Raw genomic sequence first — 9,477 nt, 5'->3', positions numbered from 1 at the left:
GAGACCAGCTTGAATGCACCAGGGAGCGTTATCACACATCCTTCCTCCCAGCCGCTGAAAGACTCGAGATTCTCGATGCTGATTTTGGACAGTTTCTATCTTAGTAAAGGGGTCTTCAATGTTTTCCAGGCCAAGGACCCCCAAACTGATGGTGAGATTGGAGCGGGGACCCCCTAATTATATATATAGTATGAAATAGTGTATAAACAAACTGGTCCTATAGTCGCTCTATTACAGATGGAGAAATGTAACGAAAGTATTTTCTCTCTGGGATTATTAAAGTATTTCTGATTCCTGGTTGATGGAACAGGTGTTGTAAATGAAACGGTGCCCAGCTTGAAAGAGCTCCTGTGTGTCGCTAAATTAAAGACATCTGACTCCATTAATCTGTTTATTACAGTGTGTTGAATTCATGTTAATGTGGATTTAAAGACATTTCAATTAGAGGAAAAAATTACAGGGGGGAATATATATTTATATATAAAACAAAAGTCTGATCAACCAAAACGTTTGCGACCCCCATGCAGTACCTCAGTGGACCCCCCAGGGGTCACTGACCCCTATTAAAGACCTCCACCATAGTCAGTTAAATAACCTGCTACTGTCGTTGCACATCTCTGATGCTGCATTATTGTGAAAATGTCCATAGTTTTATGTTGGTTATTTATTCACCAGATGCAGAGTTTTTTATATCGTTAAAACTCTTTACAGTGCATTATTTAATTTGTTTATTCTCTAAATATTCACTATTATGTTATTCTTATACATTATTCTAAGGTCCATATTAGTGAGACCATTTTTTCTATAATCTTTTTGCTGCTGTAACTTTCCTCATTGTGGGACAATAAAGGGATTTTCTATTCCAATAAATATCAAATAAAAGTGACTGAAGGGATTTTGAACAAATAAACTGAATAATAATTCAAATAACAGATTTTCTTTAATGTTTTTTTTTTTTTTTTTTTTTTTTTTAAAGAATACAGAAATACGCCCTGAATGGAATTCAGTGTCAGCACTTCCTTTAAAATGATTCAATGAACTAATGTGATATCTGTTGGTGTTTATACGTAAAGTATTTTTGCTAAAGCAGCAGAGCCTGGCCTTACGGCCATAACAACATGTTTTTGTGCCCATGATACATGCAGGAAGTCACGGCCAGAGAGGAAAAACAGGCACAGGCTTCCTCACCTCAGAGAGACGCTCCAACTCCAAAACAACAAGTCATGCTTGTTTAAATAACAGCTTTAAACCATTTTTTTTTGTATCCCCTTGGCTGGAAAATTAAATTCCGACCACAACCTGATCCCAAAAACCAAACCTCAACCTCAACAGCTCCATTGGGATTACCGACTACAAATACGGTCCCGGTGTTTATGAGGTTAACAGAGCAATGACGAGGTTACCATGTCACTTTATAGATCATTACATAATGTGAGCATGATAAGCAGAAGTGGCGATCTGTCCGGGGTGTAACCCGGTTCTCTCCTGATCCCTGTGGCGATAGGCTGGCTTGAAAAGAATAGGAAACCGCTTTAATGGTCTGAGAGGATTGTGAATGCTGTCAACAGAACCGCTGGGTTGGCCTTTCACAGCCAAACAAGCTGCTTTGCTCTTAGATAAGATGTTCTTCTCTCATTCCAGCGTAAATATTGTTCAAATCAAAGCAATAATATAATTAGGGAACAAATAACTGAATAATAATTAATGTCAATGAATGGTTTATTAATTTTAGGGATGAAAGAACCAGTTAGAGTTTAGTACTCTGAATTATTCGACTATTAAAATAATCGTTAAGTAATTTGGTAAACGGATAGAAATATAGAGAAATGGTACAAAGAATATACAGTAAAACATGAATAACCAACTTACAGCAAATATAATTTATAATCTATAAAGACTACTTTTTAATATTGAATTTTATACATATATATAGTTTTCTATAAAATATTTAATATATGTCTTTATATTTTACATATTTTGACTTTTGTTGCTTATTTAATATTGATGTTATATACAATTATATGATTTTTATATACAATTACCGTAATTTTCAAACTATAAGCTGCAAGTTTTTCCACATTTTTCGACCTTGCGGCGTATATAACGATGTGGCTTATCTATGGACTTTTACAGCTAACGGCCACTAGGGTAATACGGTACCTAAATCTATGGATTTTACCATCCACCATGTTGACGTCACATTTGCTTCAACACACAAGTAGCTGCGTGCGCAGGAATGCAGACGTCCTCCGGAAGCAGACTCCGAGAAAGCAAACATTGCGAGCGCAAGACAGTTTGTGTGGCACCCTCATTATGGAAAACAAACGTTGAAATGCATATGATGCAGCTTTTAAGTTAAAGGAATAGTACACCCAAAACATGATTAGCCTTCATTTTCTACTCACCCCCATGCTGAACAACACTCTGGAGTACTTTTTTGATATCTCAAATGCATCTGGAGATCTGGGAGGCTTCTTGCTGTCTGCTGACATTCAAATAATGGAGGTCTATGGCGCCCGAGACAGAAAGGTCCATAAAAGTCCACAAAAAACGTGTCAATATTCCTCCATACTGCTCGTCCAATGTATTCCAAGTGTCCTGAGTGGGTAGCGTCCAGAATTTACTCGAAACGAAGTCATTTAGAATGTTTTTAGAGCATAAACAGTAGTGTATAGGATTTCCTGAAAGCGCGCACATGCGCGCCCCCGACGCTACGGAAGCCGGCAGACCAAACCAGCGCATTCAGCTCGGCAGAGAACTCATGCTCTTCCTCAACACTGAAGTCCTCAGACATTTTTCTTTCGTTGTTTCTTTCTTTGCACAGGTAAACGGCACATTTCTTCTTCTACGCTTGCATTATTGGCAGAGCAGACGCTGAATGCGCACTTTCATCTGGCTTGGTCTGCCGGCTTCCGTAGCGTCATGAACGCGCTGTCGCGCGCTTTCAGGAAATCCTATACACTACTGTTTATGCTCTAAAAACATTCTAAATGACTTTGTTTCGAGTAAATTCTGGATGCTACCCACTCAGGACACTTGGAATACATTGGACGAGCAGTATGGAGGAATATTGACACGTTTTTGTGGACTTTTATGGACCTTTCTGTCTCGGGCGCCATAGACCTCCATTATTTGAATGTCAGCAGACAGCAAGAAGCCTCCCAGATCTCCAGATGCATTTGAGATATCAAAAAAGTACTCCAGAGTGTTGTTCAGCATGGGGGTGAGTAGAAAATGAAGGCTAATCATGTTTTGGGTGTACTATTCCTTTAAAGGCAGTCAATTTGGCAGTAAACGAAGGAAATAGAACCGCTGCATGTAACCTTGGAATCAATGGTGAGACGTTGGAGACGCCAGCAGGAAGAATTGTCTCAATTCAATTGAAATGTTAATAAATAGGAGCTTCCCCAAACAGTTGCCTCTTTCCCGACAATCCTCTCTGTGCACGAACCATATGGTAATTAAACATAAAAAACCTGCGGCTTATAGTCCAAAAATTACGGTATAAGATTTTATATACCAATAGTCAATCGATAAGATCAATCAACTCACTAATCGATAACTAGGATGCCTACATCTAATAATTAGTTTCACATCAAATATCCCAACATATTGGCTCAGATGATGAGTCGGAGTTAAAGGCAACAACAACATTTTTAGATCTCGGTCTTAACCAGGTTAAAAGGACCATGAAGCTAGAATACTTTTTCTGTAAAAATGAAAACATTCGAAATGTTGCGATTCACTACATGAATTCTTTCCCAGTTAACATTTCTTACATGAAACAGGTTTTTTACCTTTTTACCAACAGCAAAGCTACAACTAACAACTATCAGTTTGAAGATAATTGTTGCATGCGATGCTGCTCAATCGGTCCATCCTCTGAGGTTAAAAATGATGGCCGGATCTAGAGAGGGGCCAACGGGGGCCAGGGCCCCTGTAGAACTAGTCCTGGCTCCTGTTATGGCCCCTCTAATAAAAAAGAAAGGTATTTCTATTGATCATATGCACTGGAACAGACATAGCGACCAATAGCTGCCTTGGACTAATTACATTTTTTTCTATTTTAATTATGATTTTAAAGTTAAAGGTGCAGTAGGGGATCTTTTCTGGTGCATTTTTTATCGTGTTGCTTAAAGGCAAGGCAAGGCAAATTTATTTGTATAGCACAATTCAGTACAAAGACAATGCAAAGTGCTTTGCATGATTAAAATATTGGAAAATAAAACAGAATCAAAGCAAGTAGGAAAAAATAAAGATTAAAGATCTCCCCATATGCGCTTAGCAAGCAACGAAATAGAAGGTCTGGAAGTGAAACTAAAATAACTGGTCCCAAATCAATCACAAAAGACAGTCCGTTGTACATGATACATGACTGACATCATGGCCGTCTGCTTGTCCCTCCCCCCTGTGCGCGTACCCTGACACATGAACTAATCAACCTCCCAATGCTTGTGCAGGACGACGTGGCTGGAAGCTAGCCCCTGCTATGCTACGTTCACACCTAAAGCAGCAAGAGCAGCAAAAACGCGCGTGCTGCTTCATTTTTTATGCTTATACAGGTTTAGTTCTGATGCGCGGCTGAAGCTTTTTTGCTGCTCTAGCTGCGCGGTGGGAAAGTGGGTTTGATGCACGTTGGGCGGAGCTACCCTATACTTTCTTTGCCTGTAACAATGGCAGCTATATTTGCTGTGATCAGTGGGAATAAAGTAGTTTTAATATGTTTTTAAGTGAGAAAGTCCACCTGAAAACTTAATCTATGCAGTCAGTCCATCCAGGTTACCATCCTGCCTTCAAATATTATTTCTGTGGGAGCCGCTCAGGCCCCGGTACACCAGCGGTGCGCTGTCACTAGGAATCCCATTCAACAGCAGCCTCTGGCCCGGTCCCTCCTCGCGGTTTGCCGCGGTTGGAAGGCGTTTTTTCATGTACGTATTCCAAACTGCAGGCACCAGGATAATAAAAGCGAGCATGTTTTGCTGGCAGATTTCTACATTTTAAGTTAATTTAGGCGTTAAAAAACCGTTTCAGAGAAGTGATCATAGCGCTCTGCATGCCTTTCTGAAGGCAGAGGCATGGTTGTGTGTGTTCATAAAATAACTTGCTGGATCTGTTTTTCCAAGATCTCCTAAGGTGAAGGCTTGAGTTTTATTGAGAAAGAACCACAGTTTCATCTACTAAAAACCCTCAAATTTGTTACAGCTGAATTTATCAGTTTAATTCATGTTCTAATTCTGGTTCAATCAAAACTGGTAATTTTCATTGAAATTAAATCAAAAATATCTAATAACTCCAAATTATGGATGTACATTGACCTAATAGTCCAAAGAATAGTTTCATTTTAATTAGCAACTAATTATTTCAGTTAATTTTTCGTATTGTAAGGATCTTTTTTTTAATTTAAGGTAAAGTGTAAACTGTAAAACAAAAAAATGCCCCCAAAAATACACATTTTCAATAAGAATCTTGCCACTCGATTAAACCAGAGGCTCTTTGTTTCTTTTTATATTTTAAACAATGACTATGTCCCTGTTTTTTTCTTGGTTCATGCTCTTGTGTGCCCCTATAAAAACTGCCGCCCCTAGTAAATGTGGTCTAGAACCGCCCCTGTTAAGAAAATGTCTAAACCTAACCTCATTGATTCTATGTTACAGAAAAATAGTCATTTTGACTCAAATTAAAGCAGAAAAAAATCTCTTATCCTTATAATTATAAATACTTGGTTTTCTGTGTTTTTGCCTGGAATAAATCATAAAACATCACTTCAGGTCAAATGTAGTTTCACTGACTTCAAAATACTTTCTAACTGGAACCATGAGGACTTTTTTTTTTAGTTTATGTATCCACTTCCTATCCAGAATAAAATACATTCAGTGTGGCATAGATAAACAGTTTCACAGTTCAATTAAATCTAATTATAATCCAATTCAATGTAATGTCAGATTCCATAAAGTAATAAACTTAAAACATTCAACAGAAAGTCACTAAGCTACAGAAGTTTGCAGATTCTACTTAGATTCAATATTTCATTTTGTGGTTGGAAACATTTGAGACAAAAAAAAAAAAACTGACAGCAGGAAATGACCTCCAGCAACCAAATTATAGACCTAAGAAAACACGGGGGTGTCGTCTGTAAACTGTGAGTTAACATTGAAAGGAAGCATCAAATCAAACCATGTGGAAAATGAGACATGGGCCGTCAGATCAAGAACCGGAAAGGTTCGTCTGTGCCTTTTAGCCACGTTTGCTGCTTCATCCGGCAGAGAAGCAAATATTTCTCACGATCAGAAACAAAAGAGTTTCTTTTTAGAAAAAATAAATGCTGATTTTATTCATCTTTGGAATCAATGAAGAAAATCTTTAAAGTCGTAGGGAAGTCATATTTAAATGTCAAATCAATCTGGCTTAAACATGTATATAAATGTACTCTTTATCAGACGATATTGTCCCAAAATTTAGAAAATCCTTGTTTAAAAAAAAAAATGGTCTGATAAAGAGTACATTTATATACATGTTTGAGCCAGAATGATTTGAAATTTAAATATGATTTCCCCACAACTTTAAAGACAAAGATTTTCAATAAAAAGCTGAAAAAAATCCTCCAGCTCCTGCTATTTAACCTTAACATCAGATGTGGATAAATCAATCTGGTAGTGGCTGCATCATGCTGTGGGAATCCTCTCTTCTTTAGCTCTCCATCCAATCTGCCTGATCTTGAGTTAAGAGCCCAGAGATTCAACACTATGATTGCAGAGAACCTGAAACCAGGTACACTCCACACTTTTAAGATTTCAGTTATCAAATGTAACATTTTAATCCAGCTGCAGCTTTAGAAACTAACTGGTGTCTGTTTCAGGTTAAAACCAATTGCGAGATGCTTAAAAAAATGTTTAAAGGGTGTGAGTTAAATTGAATAACATAAATTAAGATGTTGCAGTAAAGGTCAGGCAGCAAATGCAATGCAGCACTGAATTTTCCCTCCAAATCTCAGAAGGAGAGCTGCGCTCTCACCTGTTTTATAACAGGTCATTTTGTAAATTATATCCCACTAAAGTTAAAAAACGACTGTTTGCTCTCCAAATCATATGGTTTTAGTGATAAAAATTATTCCTGCAGCTGCCTTCTCATCCCAGTCATTCCACAGCAGGTAATTCTTCCCTAACAGATCCAAGGAACTCATAAAATTCCTGTTCAATTAATATGACAGCTCAATTATTATTGCTCATCATCACGGTGCAATACGGTTTCATTAATGTGCATCTATTATTTGTATGTTTTCGACGTCGATTTGTAAATGCATCTCTGCACAGAGACAGCGGGCAGCAGAGCAGAACAAAGCATTTGATCGGTGTGCAGCAGCAGCAGCAGCACAGAGTGGATGAGAGCAGCCTCTCTCTGTCTGGCTCCGCGTGCGCTCCTCTGCACGCGCTCTGTCACTAAAAAATAAAACACGGAGAAAACCAGCTGTTTTCTTTCCCCTTACCTTATCGCGCTGCCCGGGGAGGATGGAGAGGAACTGGCGCAGGTTGTCCCGGTTTGAAGGAGCGGAGAAGGCGCAGCTCTGACAGCCGCTTTAAGTTTGGCTTGTGTGACGCGGTGTTGAGTGCCAGCAGAGAGCTGTCTGTGGAGGGGCTTTAACACCCGCAGCTAACCGGAGGGGCTGTTTAACTCTCACCCTTAACTTTATATAACAGCGGAACACGCTCCTCTGTTAGCCGCATGCTAACCGACGCTTTAAAAACACTGACTGTCAACAAAGCCCGCAGCTTACCGTGGGTATGCCTCAGCTGGCAGACAATGAAGCTGCTTTACTGTATACAGTTATGTTAGCTTAGCTAAACGGAGATAAGCTAGTGCTGCGTTCAAGGACCTCTGACAAATAGTAGTTTTACTCACCCCCGCTATAATTGATAGGTCATTACTACGACGGAGTAGAGCCAGGCTAGAGATTTTTTTCTTCTTTTTTCAGAATAAAGTAGTAATTTTACGAGAATAAAGTTGTAATATTACTAGAATAAAGACGTAACATTATGAGAATAAATTAAGTCATAACATTGCGAAAATAAAGTCACCAATCAGCAACCTGAGTCCACTTTGACCTTCCGACCAATTTGATGCTGCTGCTAAAACATTTCCTTATTTATCAAACCAGAAAAACCACCAAAGTTTAACTTAACATGATGCTCCACATTCCTCATTTTAGGGAAGAAAGTGCTTCTTGTCAGAGTTGTCATAAAATAAAACTTGTTTCTCGTAATTTTAATTTTAGGACTTTATTCTCTTAATATTGCGACTTTATTCTTGTAATTTTATGACTATTCTCGTTATGACTTTATTCTTGTAATTTTACGACTTTATTCTCGCAATGTTACAACTTTATTCTCATAATTTTACAACTTTATTCTCGTAATGTTATGATGTCATTCTCGTCATTTTATGACTGTTCTCTTACAATTGTTATCACCGTAATTTTACGACTTTGTTCTCGTAATTTTACAACTTTATTCTTATAAATTTACGACTTTATTCTCTGAATTTTATGACTTTATTCTCATAATTTTACGACTTTATTCTCATACTTTTACGACATTATTCACGTAATTTTACAACTTTATTCTCGTAATGTTACGATTTTTTTCTTGTAAAATTAGGACTATTCTTGTGACTTTATTCTCGTAATTTTACGTCTTTATTCTAGTAATTTTACGACTTTATTCTGGTAATGTTACGACTTAATTCTCGTAATTTTATAACTATTTCCACTGTAACTTTATTCTCGTAATTTTACGACTTTATTCTTGTAATTTTATGACTTTATTCTCGTAATGTTATGATTTCATTCTCATAATTTTATGACTATTCTCGTTGCGATTTTTATTCTCGTAATTTTACGACTTTATTTTCGTAATTTCACGACTATTAACGTAATTTTCTGACTTTATTCTCGGAATTTTAGGACTTTATTCTCATAATTGAACAACTTTATTCTTATAATTTTATGACTTTATTCTCATAATTTTACGATTTTATTCTCATAATTTTACGACTTTATTCTCATATTGTTACGATTTATTCTCGTAATCTTATGACTATTCTCTTTGCGGTTGTATTCTCGTAATTTTACAACTTTATTCTCATAATTTTACGACTTTATTCTCGTAATAGAAGAGGGAAAAAAAGCGTGGTCCTAGCCTGGCCCTAATTCCATTGTACATTACAACCTTTTCATCAAAGCGATAATTTCTTTTTAAATGTTGCATTCACAAAAAGTTCAGAGTGGTAATAAAATAAAAGTACAAAACTTCACAAAAAAAACAATGTATATGATTTTTTTTTTTTTTTGTAGATTTCGATGGTCTGAAATGTACAATTACTCAAAGGGGTTCTGCACCAATGGGAATAATAGGTTTAAGGCATGTGACATGGCAGGTATACTTTAACCTGAATTAAATATTTAGATTAGGGGTCTTCAACGTT

The 9,477-nt window shown here is 37.2% G+C and overlaps 1 protein-coding gene across 1 annotated transcript in view; it reads right to left on the bottom strand.

Annotated features, from left to right (window-relative positions):
* The window catches only part of LOC107103291 (zinc finger MIZ domain-containing protein 2-like), an 80,855-nt gene extending 73,013 nt beyond the window's left edge, over positions 1-7,842 (bottom strand). Inside the window, exon 1 of the mRNA XM_015402942.1 lies at positions 7,484-7,842. The gene's annotated coding sequence lies outside the window, so the exon portion shown is untranslated. The remainder of the gene's footprint in view (positions 1-7,483) is intronic.
* Between the last annotated feature and the right edge of the window lie 1,635 nt (positions 7,843-9,477).

The sequence above is a fragment of the Cyprinodon variegatus genome, unplaced genomic scaffold (genome assembly GCF_000732505.1).
Source record: "Cyprinodon variegatus isolate N-32 unplaced genomic scaffold, C_variegatus-1.0 Scaffold1415, whole genome shotgun sequence".
In the NCBI taxonomy this organism is placed as follows: domain Eukaryota; kingdom Metazoa; phylum Chordata; class Actinopteri; order Cyprinodontiformes; family Cyprinodontidae; genus Cyprinodon; species Cyprinodon variegatus.
This window is presented reverse-complemented; position numbering and strand designations above follow the sequence as displayed.